The sequence below is a fragment of the Acinonyx jubatus genome, chromosome C2, assembly GCF_027475565.1.
Source record: "Acinonyx jubatus isolate Ajub_Pintada_27869175 chromosome C2, VMU_Ajub_asm_v1.0, whole genome shotgun sequence".
Lineage (NCBI taxonomy): Eukaryota > Metazoa > Chordata > Mammalia > Carnivora > Felidae > Acinonyx > Acinonyx jubatus.
In genome coordinates, this window is record NC_069384.1 from 51,413,920 (window position 1) to 51,431,105 (window position 17,186).

The 17,186-nt window shown below is 37.5% G+C and overlaps 1 long non-coding RNA gene across 2 annotated transcripts in view; it reads right to left on the reverse strand.

Moving 5' to 3' along the window:
• LOC128315162 (uncharacterized) overlaps positions 1–16,051 on the reverse strand; it is a 137,823-nt gene extending 121,772 nt beyond the window's left edge. For both annotated transcript variants that reach the window (XR_008297632.1, XR_008297631.1), the window contains exon 1: positions 15,984–16,051. This is a non-coding gene — a long non-coding RNA (uncharacterized LOC128315162). The remainder of the gene's footprint in view (positions 1–15,983) is intronic.
• Positions 16,052–17,186: the final 1,135 nt, after the last annotated feature.

Here is a 17,186-nt window from a genome sequence, read left to right on the forward strand (position 1 = left end):
TTAATTTCTGCTTCTCATCACCCTTTGGTTTGGCATTTCAATTTTCTGTTCCCCAAAGCCATCAGGAGTTAAACATCTGACTCTTGTGGAGACATCCCATGAACTTGGAAAGTTATGGGGGAAAAAAACATGCTTTTGGAACAACTATTATAAATGCTGCAATTATAAAGATGAACCTGAACATACGCTGTAATTCCAAAATTGGAAGAGATTGTATCTGAATTAATGGTGCTTTTTGGGAAAAGAATCATGCAACTGGTTAACTTTTCACCTCAACTCATATCTAGAATATTATTTGAGTTTACCTAGGAGTGATTATATTCGAGGAATCATTCTCTTGGTACTTGCTATATGGAGAAGTGAAGATCAACAAACAGGAGGAGAATCAGTCTTTTGAATAGTCTCAACTGTATAGTGCTCTCACCTTTACCTAAAATTTATTTTATTAAGTAAGTTCATATTTTCTTATGGAGGAAGTCAGTAATTTGATAGGACATTCTTAACTATTTCTCAATATAGTATAATACAATAGATAAAATGACCAAAAAGTCAATTTCAAAAGTTTCTATTTTAAAACAATACAGTGATGACATCCTTGCCAGATTACTAGTTACACAATGCACCCCAAAGTTGAAGCATAGTCAGGGTGATTACAAACCTCATTGCTCTCATATCATATATTTAAAATAGAATTAATGTTACTTATATTAAGGAATATATTTGTTTCCATTACAAACATTTAGCAGGCTTTTGGAGAATAATTTTCTTGGCCCAGGTCTCTTTTTAAAAGCTGTCCAAAGATGGCATGAATTCATGCCATCTTTTTATACATTTCCCTGTAGCAAGCAGAAGCATGCAAAATCATTTCATTTGTTCAGATGGTGAGTACTCTCCAAAGGGACTTAGACCTTTACTGCAATCACCAGCACCTGCAGAATTTATTCTGAGGCTCAGCACACACCTGTGAGCCTTCATCCATCCACATCAGAAATACTGCTTAAAACCAGGGCAGAGGGATTATAAACCTCATCATGGGATTTGCTGTCAGATTTCCACTGCACATTCTAGTGAGGTATCCGCCCACACATTCAGGGTGCTGATCTTCTAGTAACATTCACCACCTTTTCCATTGCAACTTAAGCTACCCTGCTTGCCTTAGACTGCCTGTCACTGACCTCAGCCCTCACAAATGACATCATGGATTCCATCTCTGGAAGTTTAGTTTGACAGTTTGACAAATACATTTATTTTAAGAAGAAAAATCATTGGCCCCAGGAGACATGTTTGATGATAGTGATTTACAAAGTTCTTTTACATACATTGTTTACATTGATCATGATAACCACCCAATGAGGTAGGCTGTCAGGCTTTTGTCACAGCCCCTGCATACAGCCCCTCTCTCTACATGCTCCCTACATCCCAGCATCCAGGGCTGAATCCACTCATGGTCGCCAGTTATAGAACAGGGCTGAGTCAATCTCTAAGCTAATCAACAGTAGAGAAAAGTAAAATTATATTTTATTGGAGGCTAGAATTAAGTGGTGTATTCTAGGCTAAGTGATTTAGCCAAGATATGTGGGTGCCCCGGTATCCTAAGATTCACTCATGCATAAATAGAGTTTCAGTCTGAGGACAACCCAAGATAACCTGTTCCTACAAAGCTCCATCCAACATTTGGCCCCTTTCATAAATGTGTGCATGTGATTGGGTTCCCCTCTCTTACTTTGTCCTGCTTGTTTGGCTTTGTACTTCTTGGCCCCAAATCAGAGTTCTGCTTTATACCCCAGACAGTAACACGTCCCCTATCTCTTGTCAGATCTCCTTTAAGACACTGGCTCCTTTTCGTTGTGTGTCTCCTTCATGCACTCCCCTGCTAGATCCCTGAAAAATATAAATTCCTGAAATGGATGTCTCTTGACTTCCCAATTTTAGTTATGACTAAAATTTCTCTAACTTCACAACAGCAGCCCCACCCCCAACACAGAGTGCATGTAGATATATTTTTTTTAATTAATGTTTATTTTTTTTTAGAGAGACAGAGAGAGACAGAGCATGAGCAGGAAGGGTAGGAGAGAGAGAGAGAGATGGAGACACAGAATCTGAGGCAGGCTCCACACTGTCAGCACAGAGCCCAATGCGGGGCTTGAACCCACAAACCATGAAATCATGACCTGAGCTAAAGTCAGACACTGAACCGAATAAGCCACCCAGGTGCCCCTATTTACTTCATTTTATTTATTTTTTATTTTTATTTTTATTTTTTAGAGAGAGGACACAAGTGAGCAAGGGGTAGAGAGAGAGACAGAGAGAGAGAGAGAGAGAGAGAGAGAGAGAGAGAGAGAGAGAAGCAGGGCTCATCTGGGGCCTGTGTTTTTACCTGAAGTGGGGCTGGAGCTCACCAGAAGCGGGGCACAGGCTCACCCAATGTGGGACTTGACCCTCACCAACAGTGAGATCATGACTTGAGCTGAAGACAGATGTTTAACGACTGAGCCACCCAGGCTCCCTAGGTATATTTTAATAATAATAACAATAAATACTTCTTGAAGTTTCTACCATTTAACAGGAACTATTCTAAGATGTTCACATATAGTAATTATTTAATCTTCAAAATAACCACCGTATGAGACAGAAAATGTTATTCTTTTCATTTTATAGGTGAGGAAATTGAGCCACAGATGAGCTTAATCACTTAGTCAGGAAATAGTGAGCTAGATTTTAACCTCAAAGTTGTTTTCCTTCTGGAGTCTGTGCCCTTAGCCAAGATTTATCATGTCCTGCCTGGGCATGAACTTGGGATATTTCACTTGGATCACTCACTGGGTTTCCTTTGCAGGGAGGGTTACTATTACCAGTCTGTGTCCCTCAGCACCATCCTGAGCCCAAGCCCCATCTTTAGCACTCGACTTCTTTGCTAGATAATTTCCAAATACAGTCATACTAATATCTTCCATATTGCATACCTTCTACAATGAGACTTAACCACTTCTCTCATCAAGTGATGGGTCTGATTTTTAACCCCTTGAATGTGGGCTAGCCTTGTGACTTGCTTTGCCCAATAAAATGCAGTGAAAGGAACACTGCAGGGCTTCCAACATTACACTTTTTTAGCTTTGTAGCCCCCATGTTCACATTCTTAACATCCTCCTTATTGGAACACTGCTTAAGACCAATAGGCAGTGAGAAAGCCTAAGCTAGCTCCATGGAAAGTCCCTGAGGAGGAAAACTGAGCACCAAGGCTCACTGCCCCTAGTCAATCTCAGAGCTAGATACAACACAAATGGTCTAGGGCAGACCAGAAGCAAACTCATTATGTCAACCCACAGAATCATAAGAAATAACCGGGATGGTTGTTAAGACAATAAATTTGGGGATGATACGTTATACAGCAATAAATTAGTGAAACAAATTCCCAGACCTGAGGTACCTGGATGGCAACATACCTCATCCTTGAGCTACCCTAAATAGCACAGGTATGAATGCAGAAAAGATGAAAATGAAGCTTAGAAAGAGTTAGCGAACTGTTCTACGTTATGTTTGTGAGATACAAAGCCTAGACTCCAAATCTGGTCTTCTAAATTTTAATGGCTATAGACTCTTAAACCTACTGACTTCCCAATACACCCAATACACCATCTACCACTCTGTCTTTAAAAACAACGCAGTCTAGCAGCCATGAAAGATCTCTAACCAGCTTATGGTTAGCCCACTGCATTTTGCCTGAGATGTTTCCCAGGCACGGCCCCTCCTGGAACACCTAGTGCAGTGGCTGATACCATTCATCTTATAATTCTGCTCCAAGAACTAAAGTGAATGCTTTTAAATAAAAAATAAGAGGATGCTTTTCCGATTGACAACCATTCTTTTTAATTTTTTTTTTAAAAGTTTATTGATTTTGAGAGACAGAGATAGAGACTGCAAGCAGGGGAGGGGCAGAGGGAGAGAGAGAGAGAGAGAGAGAGAGACAGAGAATTCCAAGCAGGCTCTGCACTGTCAGCTAGATCATAACGCAGCTGAAATGACAAAGCCGGACACTTTTAACCAACTTGAACCACCCAGGCACCCCCAACAACCATTCTTAAAATAACAGATTTATATAAGAGTTTTTTCCTCTTATATTCTCCTAAGGCCTCGGTCTATTCAAAAGACAGGTGAACCTATTTAGCACAAATTCATCAAAAGTTAAGGCTTACTAATTGTTTATCATTGCCCTTGTGTATAGCACATTTTACCACTTGTTCACAAAATATCAGAGCCCTTCAAATGTCTTTGAAAGGCCTCAGGGATACAACAGTTTAGCCTTTCACACAGAATTTTACAGTCAACTTCTGAGAAGTCTGTGTGTTCCAGCCATTCAAGCATTGTTGGCTTGGAATAGCCAAACTCCTGTGAGGAACGGGTGGTAATTAACAAAGCATCATTAGATGTTTCATATTAGAGAAACTGGGAGACTATGTAACCATGCAAATATGAAAGGAATAATTGAATTTCATTGACTGTTTTTAGTGGGAGTTTGGATTCTGTACCATAAGATTACTTTCTAAAATGCTTAGATTTTGTAAGAAAACAATGTAGATAAAAGACAGTAATATTACATTATCCTTATTATTTTTTTCTAAATTAACTTTCTTCATTCTGTCACAGTTCAGAAACAGTACTCCAATAAATAACAATCATTTGTGCTAAATATTCCTGGACAACCCCAATCTCATGCGATTTTATTTATTCCTGTAAATGAGATTCATTAAATATAAAGCTGAACATGACAACATGACACAAAGATTTCCATCTTTGTATAAACTTTTGTATTTAAAAAATAATTTAAAATAATGTAGGTCTGGTTACATAATGGTATTTTTGATTCAGAAAATGTTCGAATCATAAGCATATCATTCCTCTCCTCATGTTCCAACAAAAACAAATTTAGAAAAATAGATATACCTGATACCCCTAAGGCTTAAGTAACATTAAGATTATTCTGTCCAGGGATATATTCTTAGAAGCAACATAACGATGGAATCATGAAGACTACTCTGCCAAAAAGAAATCCCTTATGTGCCATTTCTCTATTTTACCAATAACATTGTCATGCTTCCTTCTCCCTTATTGACTTATAATAGAAAATCCATCCCAGCGAAATACCTAAAATATTATTAGAAATATTTTAAATGACATGCTCAAATACAGTCAGAGTGATGAAGTTGTCGTAAATGATTCATACATTTTAAGAAACGTAAACTAAAACTAATAAAGACAAAAATGCACGTTTCACGTAGACATCTCAGATGTAACCATGGACAAGTCATTTTATCTATTTGTAGCTCAGTTCCTGAACCTAGCTTCTCTTCAAAGTACTTGCCTATGTTCACGTATACTTGCTGTGTGCAGCCCCAAGGATTCTTCTGCAGATGACAGTGAAATTAACACGTGTTTTACATGTATACTGGCTTACAATGAGAATTAAATAAAATTGTAATTGTGGAAGGGCTGTGTACACTGGGGAGAGCTCTAAGAGTACTTTTTGAGCTTATTTAATTTGTTTAGGATCCAAACATTCTTCAAACATTATCAGAAATTTAAATGCACAGATTGAGGCTGGTCAGTTTTGTGCATCTCATCACCGTCTCTGACTGAAGTACCACAGTTAAGAGTAGAGGCTAATTTTAACAAATCAGGAAGCAGTTGACTTTTGTCTCCTACACCTTTAATTTTCAGAACAGCTTTGCCCTCCAGCTCTCATCATTTCGACACCCATTCCATGCCATGTTCTTACAGAATTGGGTGCTTAATTGGCATTCAACTGGAGGATTAACAGAAATTGCCTAATATTTTCTAAGATAAATTGCAATTTAATAGCTACAATTTTGACAATGAAAAATGTTTATACCAAAGGAGTGAGTCTGTAACAGTGAAATGACAAGCTCTTGGGACTTATTTTAGCACAACGATTCCCATCTACTATTCCATAAACTCCAAAAACATAGATAGGATCCTGTTCTGCTTTCTCTTGAGGTCACTATGACAAGGCCTTCTGTTAGTGTCTGTTCCCATGACGATAATTCTCACATGAGAAGCATTTTTCCTTTTAATTACTAAGAGGAGAGGCAATTAAAAAAAATGAGCAAGCTCACACACAACTTTTAAAAATAAATATAGGCATATTAAACAAACATGCTAAGTAATGAAAACCTGAGCAACTCTGACGAAGTTCTATGACCCTGCAGAAATGCACACTTAGATTGAAGTTTCTACCTGCATGGTTTCTTACCTGCCACATGTCAATTACTACCCTATTAAACAAAACTTGGGTGTGCACAAGGCAAAATGTGATGAGCCTGGGTGAAAGTTAATGACTCAGGACTCAAATAAGGCTTAGCTTCCAAAGTCTTTGAGGTTCACATCTGATCACATCCAATATGAAGGAGAGCAGACGCTATGTCAGCAGCAGACAGGGTACCGGCACTCTGGGATTAGTGTGGCATCTCTGTAAATGTTCTGAAATGAGGATTAAAAACTTCCAGGTTGGCAGATACTTCGTCTGCTCCTGCACTCTAAATGTCATATAACTTCATCCTGGCTAAACATGACAGATGATGCTTCAATTCCACCCCCCCCCCCCAATTTTGCTTTGCAATATCATTGCAAGATATGTGGAAACAATCAAGATAGACTACTTTTCAACATCAGCCTGATCCAGAGCTAGCAGAAATATAAAAAGGACTCGGAACCAAAATATCCATAAAGAGAAATTTGACAGCTCTCTTTGGGTTTATTCTTTGGAAGTGAATCTCTACATACTCTCTACATGTCTCTCCCAGCAGTGAACATAAACCCTGGAATACGTGCTTAAGAATGAGAAGTAACCTGGGTGGGTCAAATGGCAACCAGGTGGAGAACAAAAAGAAAATCAGGCTACAAGCCTGAAAGATATGATGGCGCTCCGCCTTTCTATTGTCTTTTAGTTTCACTTTCATTGTGTCTTTGTGGAAAGTATCTGTCCATATGCCGCTGCCACAAATTTGTAGTGTAATAAGTAGAGGTGAAAGTAGCCAAAGAGGAAGAAAGAATCTGGAATAAACGCTGGACAGTCAAAGCAGATGTAGGTTCAGGTAAAATTAGATAATCAGCAGGGGCACCTGAGTGGCTGTCTGTTAAGCGTCCATTTCAGCTCAGGCCATGATCTGACGGTCCGTGAGTTTGAGCCTCACATTGGGCCCTCTGCTGTCAGCACAGAACCTGCTTCAGATCCTCCCTCTCCCTCTCTTTTTGCCCCTCCCCTGCTAGCGCTTTTGCTCTCTCTCTCTGTCTCTCTCTCTGTCTTTCAAAAATAAATAAACATCTAAAAAAATTATTTGCAAACTAGGCCCGAAGACTAATATGAGAGCAAGAAAAGTCAAAGAAGTAATAAAGAATATAGAATTAATTAGCTAGAAAAGGAAAAACAAAATAGGGATCAATGTGACAACACCTAGGTCCTAATAAAGAGCCAAATTTGCCAAAACCTGAGCTACTATTCTATTTCTTTGCCCAAGTGTGAAATCATCAGGGTAATGCACAGTGGCACATCAGATGTAGCAACTTAAAAGGAAGAACTTCACAGCACTGAGGGGTCTCTCAGAGGAATAGAGTCCTGAAAAGGGATGTCTGTGAAGTTATTTCTTTTACATAAAAGAAATTGATTGCATCTTTATCCGATGTTCTCGTCAAGTTCCAGGCTTTGCTCAGCATTTCTATGAAAAAAAACAAAAAACAAAATAAAACAAAAATATAGACCCATATTCATGAAGCAGAATAGTCTATAAAGGGGGTTGCTTTCAATAATGGGAGGTGGATATTTAGAATCCAATCCCATCACTGTTTGAGAAATGAAAACTAGTATCAGGTTTGAAATACTCATTTTTACCTGCCTTCATAGGTTCCAATGATGAGCTTCAGGTAGTGAAAGAATCCCCTGAAATACAATGCTAAATGCATGTGTAACTTTTGGGGAGAAAGAGAGGCCACTGCCTTTTATCAGAATTCAAAAGGATCTATGATCCCAACAAACTTAAGAGCTACTAAGCCAGAAAATTTTTGAAGTCCTCTCCAGTTTTATGCTTCTGAGTTTGACACTCTTTATATCAAGATAAAAAAAAACCTGATATCCTTTGCAAAATACAATTAGAAATTATAATAATACAGAGATGAATAAGTAATTTTCTTGAATATTTATAATATGCCAGGTATTTGTCTTTCTGTTTTATTCGTCTAATGTGTACAACAGCCCTATGAAATAGATATTTTTTGGGTGTTTGGGTGGCTCAGCTGGTTGAGTGTCCGACTTCAGCTCAGGGCATGATCTCGCAGTCCGTGGGTTCAAGCCCCACATTGAGCTCTGTGCTGACAGCTCAGAGCCTGGAGCCTGCTTCAGATTCTGTGTCTCCCTCTCTCTCTGCCCCTCCCCCACTCACACTCTGTCTCTCTCTGTCTGTCAAAAATGAATAAAGGTTAAAAAGATTTAGAATTCATTAAAAAAGGGGGGGGGCATCTGGATGGCTCAGTTGGTTAAGTGTCCAATTTTGGCTCAGATCATGATCTTACAGCTCTTGGACCTGAGCCCCTTGTCAGGCTCTGTGCTGACAGCCTGGAGCCTGCTTCACATTCTGTGTCTCCCTCTCTCTCTTCCCCTACCCTGCTCATGTTCTCTTTCTCAAAAATAAAATAAACATTAATTTTTTTTTAAATTTAGAAATAGGTATTTTCCTTGCCATCGATACTAGCAAACAAGAGACTCAGTGTAGAAAAATGATTAGCCAAAGATCAAAAACTGGGAAGTGGCAGAAACTGTCATAAAACCTATGCAAGTCCGACTCCAAAGCTGGTGTGTTGATAACCACACCTTAGAACTTTTCATAAAGACATGATTTTGTAGCCTCTCCCAAGAAACAAACAACAATGAGAATTTTCCATGAAAGTCCAGGGCCATGCATAAAAGACTACCCAGAGAAAGGGGAAAAAAACTCATTTTGCCTGCCACCGTTTAAATCCATGTGTATTTTGACTACAACAAGTGTTAAATGGTAAAAAGAAGAAAACAAAATATGGAACAGTGTATGTGGACCTGGCGGGTCCAGACCAGACAGCCAGGGCCAGCAGAAGAGGCTCAGGTGTTTTGTGTACCACTCAAAGGCAACAGCAGTGTCTCATTTTCCAAGCCTCTTAGGATCCCATCTTCCCTATAAAGGCTATGAAGATACACATTTACTCTACCCTAGGGACAGCTCTGCTACTGACATTAGGGAGACTGCAGAGGGGAAGGGGTGACCTTTGCAGGGTCAGCTTCCCAGTACAAGAACTGGTAGACACACAGGACTCCGTGTTCAGACGAGCCCTGAGATTGCTTGAATGGTCTGTTGTTGCCATCGTGAAAATGTTAATACTTTCTGGAAAAGGGGAACCACGTGTTTATTTCACAATGTTCCCTGAAAATTATGTAGCCAGTCCCGGGACCTGGTTTGAAGCTTATGTACCACTCTTTTGCTATTTCGTGTAAATTAAATTATCAGGTGTTAGTCACACGAAGAGTTCCAGCTTACATACACAGTACCATTCACTGTCTAACCATCCATACTGCTTACCACATTCCATTTCACCCTTATAATCCGATGTATACTAAACGTGGGAAAATGCCTTAATCTTCATCAAATTGATACTTCTATTTTTACAAGTAATCGAGTCAGTTCAGTGAGGCTGATTCAAATAATGAAAAAGCATTCAGCTAAGCCCTTTCCCCTTAGGTCCTGAACACTGGCTGTCATGCACAGAAACACAGTCTGATGAGAGAGACTTCATGCTTGATAGGTGAACTTTGGCAGGTGAACAAGGGCTGCTCATTGGTGTCTAAACATGCCAAAGCTGCTTCACCCACCCACTTGTGTGTCCCAGTCCCTAAGTTGCTGAAATAAACACTCTCAATTTAACACCTGGTCTGCAATATCTTTAATTTACAGGGCACTGCAAACTATTTGAATTCAGTTTTCCGAACCCTTAAATACAAGGACCATTTTGGTAGAGCAAAAAAACATCTACCTCTCCTTACCAATGCCACCTACATAATTATGGAGTGTTTATTCTCATGGCCATTGAATGTAAGATACAGATTAAAATACATAGAATGTATTTTCTCTGGAAAACATACATTAAATTTAGGAAACCTATTTGCATTTGTGTTTTTATAATTGCCATCTGACCATCTTAAGTATCTTAAGAGAAATTCACAGAACTCTTTTAAGAACCGCTAATCAATTATTTTTCATACATGATTACAGAATGGGAAGAATATATTTTAAAATGCCTTATAAAGTATAGATAGTAATAAACCATTGGTTTCTCTTCTAAGAGTGATTATTTTGAGTTCCTTTCCCAGAAAATTACTTTTGTAAAAAAAAATGTCAACTTATACACTGAACAATTTAAAATTATATAATTGCTTTGTATGTTGAAACATAAGCTCTACATTGAACAATAAAAGAAGAATGACGTTTTCTATTGTTTGAGAGTTGTATTAAGGTATCTCTGTGATGAAAATTTTGCCCCACAAGTCAGATATAGTGCCTAAAATGTTATCACAAGGAGCCAAGTTTCTATTTCTCATTTGTCCAGGTATGGCTTACCTGGGTCCCCTCTCAGATTCTCATAAGGGTGCAATCCTGTATTGCCTCTGCCTTTTCAGCTGGAGGCTTGACTGGATAGAGATATGACTCCAGGCACACTCAGTCTCTGCTTCTGTGTGCAAGTATTATATCTACTATTGTCTCCTGGGAGAGCTAACATATTAAGAAATTTGCTTTTCCAGTTCTCAGGAGTAAGGAGTGGTATAGTGGTAAAAGAAAGTTTGTTGTTAGTTTGTTTTATAGTAACAGATTTCTTTTCAAAAAAGACTGGACATGAAGGAGGTGCCTAAGTGAGTCCCAGAGCATCCAGAGAGTAACGTAATTCTCCTGAATGTTGGAGACAGAGATATAGATACATTATCAAAGTGTGTGTCAAGTGGTGAGCTTGGAAGCAGAAAGGGAAAGTACTTTGTTATTTTTCCCTCTTCCTAGTTTTTTTTTCCTGAGAGTCAGTGCACACTGAGATCTTAACATGAACTAGTCATAAGAAACAAGTGTGATACTTGTTAAGGTGGGCTTAGCATACTCATTGGTTGTTCTGGGTGGAATCTATGAGATGAGGCAGAATTAAAAATCAGTTATGCATCTAAAAAGCTTTTCTTCACTAGAAATGTCAGTGGAATACAGTAATGGCTACTATATAAGTAATACATAATATGGACTGGGAACTCTTTCTCTATAATCTTACTATATCTCCAAAGAGCTATGTGGGTAAATATTACCATCCATTGCAGACACACCCAAAGGTGACCCCCAGTGAGTCATGTTCTTGTATTAGTCCCTCCCCTTGAGTGAAACTAAAATCTATCCCTTGCTTTGCATCAATAAAATATAGCAACAGTGATGAGATGTCACTCCCTTGATTAGGTTACATGAGATTTGATTCCTATAATCATGTTATATTATGTAAGATTATTTTAGCAGAATAGGGCCAGAGTCTCTCCTTGCTTACTTGCTGAAGTAAGCAGCCACGTTGAGGAGGTCCATGTGGTAAGAACTTGTGGAAAGCCTCTATGAACTGCAGGACCTGAGGACAGTCAACAACCAATAGCCAGCAATAAGCCAGGTCTCTGAGGCATGCAGTCTCAAGGAAATCAATTCTGTTGCCAACCTCAGTGAGCATACAATCATATGTATCTCCAGTCATGCCTTCAGATGAGAACGCAGCCCAGCTGGCAGCTTGATTACAGACCTGTATAACTCTGAGCAAAGGATATAACTAAGCTGTGCCCAGACTCCTGACTTAACAGAAATTGTGAGATCATAAATGGGTGTTGTTGTAAGCCACTAAGTTGTGATAATTACTTATCCATTTAATAAAAAAACAGCATGGAATTCTATTTTGTAACAGGACTCAAATATTAGACAGGTTAAGTATCTGCATTGGTCCAGTAGCCAACTCTGTGTTTCTTTCATTCTCATTTATATAATCATCATGCAGTGAACTTTTGCTCTTTTCCTTGAAACACCACTTTTGGATCCTATATGTATTTTGCTTTTTCTCCACCTTCTCAAATTTCAGGTGTCCTTTACAAGACATCCTCCACCACTACTCACCATGACTTTCTATTGAACCCAAACCTAAGATTAAGATTTGGGTGCTGATATACATCCTTTTGGTTTGGCTCAAATCTGATATTATTTCAGAAGTTTTTTCATTGCTTATCCTTTGTATTTAGAACAGTAACAATATATAAACTGGAAAGGTTATAAATTCAATTTCTGTTTTAAGGTGGAAAAGTTTAACAGGACTATTTATAATGTTTCTGTTTCCTTCAAGTTCTGTCTCTATAGACAGAACTGATGCTTTTCGCTGTTATATTTTTACAGTTTTATGGAAGAAACTAAATAGTTGACAAAATACATTGTACATTTTTATTGACTGTATATTTGCATCTCCCCAAAATTCATATGTTAAAGCCTTAACATCCAGTGTGACTGTATTTAGAGATGGGGTTTCTAATGAAGTAATTAAGGTCAAATGAGATCATGAGTAGGACCCTTATCCAATAGAATTAGTATCCTTTATAAGAAGAGACATCAGAGAGCTCACACTCTCTCTCCTCATGCATGAACCAAGGAAAAAGCCTTGTAAGGACAGTGAAAAGGTGGCTGTCTGCAAGCCAGGAAGAGTCCTTATCGGAAACTAAACCCCACTGCTACCTTGCTCTTAAACTTTTCAGCCTCTGGAACTATGTGAAAATAAATTTTCATTGTTTAAGCCACCCAGTCTGTGGTATTTTGTTACGGCAGCTTGAGTAGCCTAATGCGTACACCTTTCATAAAAATAAAAATAAGATAAATAAAAACCTTCAGAATTAGTGTACAAAAAAATATTTCTATTTCAACAATAAGGCGGAAATAATCAAAACTTCTCACATCAAACCAGCTGAAAATCTGTAGAATAAAGTTCCCAGAGCACAACCCCCATTTAGATTCTGATTTAATAAATCTCAGGAGGAACTCTGTATTTTAAGAAGTACTGAAGAGCAATGTACACTGAGTGATTCATTCTATTCCTGAGATGCTTGAGCCGTGCATTGAGAAGTATTATGTTAAGTGTTCTTAGAACACTAAGAATATCTAAGTATTCTTATCTAAGTATGTGTCTGTAACGAATTGTGATGAGGGAATAAGGAAACATTCAAAGCAATTCAAAGGCATACTTAGTTATTTTTCAAGATTTAAGAAGATATTTATTTAGAGCTAATAACTTTCTGAATGGATATATGGAGGCATGTATGTTCAAATTTAATCACTAAATTTTCCCCTTACAATAAAACAATAAAATTATTGTTTGAATTAATTTTTTCTACTCCATTCATCATGTTGCCTTTTACTTCCGAATTAAATACACACAGGAATATTCTTTTGCATGCTTCTTTTACAAAGTTAATATACATTTAACATTATGGAAAAGAATCCCAGATCTAGAAAACTGAATAAGAAACAGATGTTGGGAAATTAGTGAGATCTAAAATGCAGCCTACCTTCATTTCTATTATACAGAGACCTACATCAGGACCCCTGTTGTGGCTATATGCTCTCAACAGAAGTTTCATTTGGATGTTTTTCCAGTAATGAAACCCAAGTCAGGAAGTTTTCAAGCTGCCAATACTCCTACAAAGACTATGGATGCTTTGAGACAAGTGTTATTTTCAAAATACCTGTCCCATTCAAAAGATTGCTGCAGGGCACCAAAGCAATAGAAATGTTTCAAGCCCTGCTGCCCCTATCATATCCTCTCCTGGTGCCCAGCATGATACTTCACCAGCAAATACATGAGCTACTTGCTAAAGAAGAAGTGCTCTTTTTTAAATTTATTATTTACTAAATCCTGGGGGTTCTCAGAACATTCCCTACACATGCCCTTCAAATCTTCACTTGGTAGATTCCCAGCTGAGAAGACAACCACAGGGGTATTAAGAAAGACCTACTTTATTAAGATTCAATTGGGTTGATCCTTCTTCTAAGAAAGGTGACTGCCAGGTCAAAATGAAACAACAGGGCATCTTTTGTATGCATTAATTTTCAATTGGGTTTGAGAAACATACCATTTTGGTGTCATGAGTTTTCAAAAGAAATGACTAGCTTAAATTGATTAATGAGATAAGTAGTCAGGAACACAAGCGAAGTGAAGGAATATAGCAGGCATACCAACTATTAAATACTTATTTTCCCCACATTCATAAAAATTTTTGAGTTTTTAAAGGTAGTTTTAAAAATACAAGCCTACAAAAAATAAACTTGTGAATTAAAACAATTAATATTCTCTTACCATTTTGTATATTTTTTACAAAATTAAGGTGTATTTTCTTTTTATTTTTTACTTATTGTCTTCACTGAATCTTTTAATTGCCTATTGGTACTTTTTATTTAGATTGAAGATCTTTTTTTTTTATATGAAATTTATTGTCAAATTGGTTTCCATACAACACCCAGTGCTCATCCCAAAAGGTGCCCTCCTCAATACCCATCACCCACCCTCTTCTCCCTCCCACCCCCCATCAACCCTCAGTTTGTTCTCAGTTTTTAACAGTCTCTTGTGCTTTGGCTCTCTCCCACTCTAACCTCTTTTTTTTTTTCCTTCCCCTCCCCCATGGGTTCCTGTTAAGTTTCTCAGGATCCACATAAGAGTGAAACCATATGGTATCTGTCTTTCTCTGTATGGCTTATTTCACTTAGATCTTTAAGATTTAAACCTAGTATTTGCTTTCTTTCTTTGTTTTCTTCTTTAAAAAAAAAATCAATTTGGGGCACCTGGGTGGCTCAGTCGGTTGGGTGGCCGGCTACAGCTCAGGTCATGATCTCACAGACTGTGAGTTTGAGCCCCACATAGGGCTCTATGCTTGCAGCTCAGAGCCTGGAGCCTACTTCTGATTCTGTGTCTCCCTCTCTCTCTGCCCCTTCCCTGCTTGCTCTCTGTCTCTCTCTCTCCCTCTCAAAAAATAAATAAATAATAAATAAACATTGAAAAAAGGATTTTAAAAAGAATTTTTTAAAAAAGGAATTCTGCATCTCTTTAAAAGAAAAAAAATCAATTTGAACACTTTTTCCCTTCAGGTCACGTCTCCAACACACACCACAATGTCCCCACACATCGTATTATTGTTCTACTATTCTACCCCACTACTCAAACAGTGTCACAGATCAGTTAATCAAAGGCATATTCTTTAAAAATAGTCCTCTTCCAAATTTATATCATGACTTTTTAGATAAATGTAATTTTCATTAATTTATTTATAAATTAGGAGACATTTCTCCTCACAGTAATAACAACAAGAAAGCAAACAAACAAACTGGGCCTTTCTTATGAGACAGTGATTTAGATGTCCATAATGTTGTGGTTAATGCTCCTAAATAGCTAAATATCTTCTCTCTGGACCATATCTCCACATCATTTTCCCCCAAAACCTATTTGATTAAATAATATTTCCATTATATGTTAATTGGTATTAGGGAAAGGAAGAATACACAATCAAATAAATGCAAGAAATATTGTTGCAGTTAAACACAATTTACCAGATGTATGTATTTTTACAGTTTAGCTGGAAATGAGCAAGGCATACAGAAACATAGGATGCTTCAAAATTATATGTGTCATTCCTATACAAGGATATGATCATCTGTTTCCTTACAATTTTTTGGTATAAGTGCTGAGGAAACACAACTGATTTACTTCTCGTATTGTAAAGTGTCTTAGATCATCGAACATGCTAATACATTTTATGAATTTTCAATGGGAGGAGGAGAATGCAGCCAAATATCTGACCACAAATCCCTCTCATTCCCCCATTTGTTGCCATCGACCCTTCCCCTTACGATACTTACCCAGAAAAGTCCTCTGGGGCACAGCCGAGAAAATCTGCTCTAGACTGAATCTTCAGAGTGTGATATGCCAAAGAAAACACCATGAAAACAGCTCAGCATGGTGGATAAGGCTTTGGAGTCAAACAGATTGGTTTTGAATTCATTTCTCAATTATGCAACTTACTTGCTAACATTACCTGAGGATGTTTTTTAAATCTCTCAGAGGACACCGTTTCTGCATCTATGGAATGGAGAAGACACTGATGTGAATCTCATTAGTTGTCATGATTTTTCATAAGATAAGTCTAGGACCCTGTATTCGTTAGCATTCAGGGAGCAGTATAAAAGTAAGGTGGAGAAAAAGTAGATCACAGGTGATTTATTGGTTGTAAAATTTTGTGGGGTTTCAGCAAATGCTCACTTCTTTATGGTAAATTTATGATCCTTTTTAATCAAGTCTCTTTTTTTTCCCCTCAGTTTTAAGCTCCTCTAAAACAGAAGCCATGTGTCATTTATCTTTTCATGTACTGAACAATAGTAGCTAATCAATTCAGGTACATTTAATTAAAAAATGTTATGTCACAATGTCTGTGGCCAATCTTTCCCAAGTATTCATACCTAACACAACAAACATCCATCCACTATTATATCACAAATGATACATTAGTGTATTTTATTCATTTACTTATATATGTAATTACAATTTAAAATCAAATTACCATGAGATGCAATACCTATTTAACCTTATTTTTCAGTTTATTTAGACATGAATGTGTAGATATCTGTGTCTAAAAACTAGGGTCCTAAGTGGAAGTAGTTTCTGTCAAACAACTGTCCCTCTGATTTGGAAGAACTTTAACTCTTTTAACAACTGTATGCACTGTCTTAAGTTTAAAATAGATGACTTGTTTAATGCTATCTTTTAGTAAAAATTCCAAGATTAATTTTAAAAAAGATACAGTCACCAAATTCTTAGAAATGAATGATTGTCACAAATAGCCACCAACTATAAGTTCCTGAAAGCATCACCGTTTATAAATCAACAAGTATGACTTTCACATGACCAGGGATGCTTGTGTATTTATTGCCTACAAATCACACCCGAGTTAACTGTTGAAAGGAGGGTAAAAGGAAGCCAAGCAAAACTGAAAAATAGTATTTAAGTGCTTTCTAGAGAGAAATTTGAATACTATAGATTCTCAACTTTAACTCTGAGATCTAGGC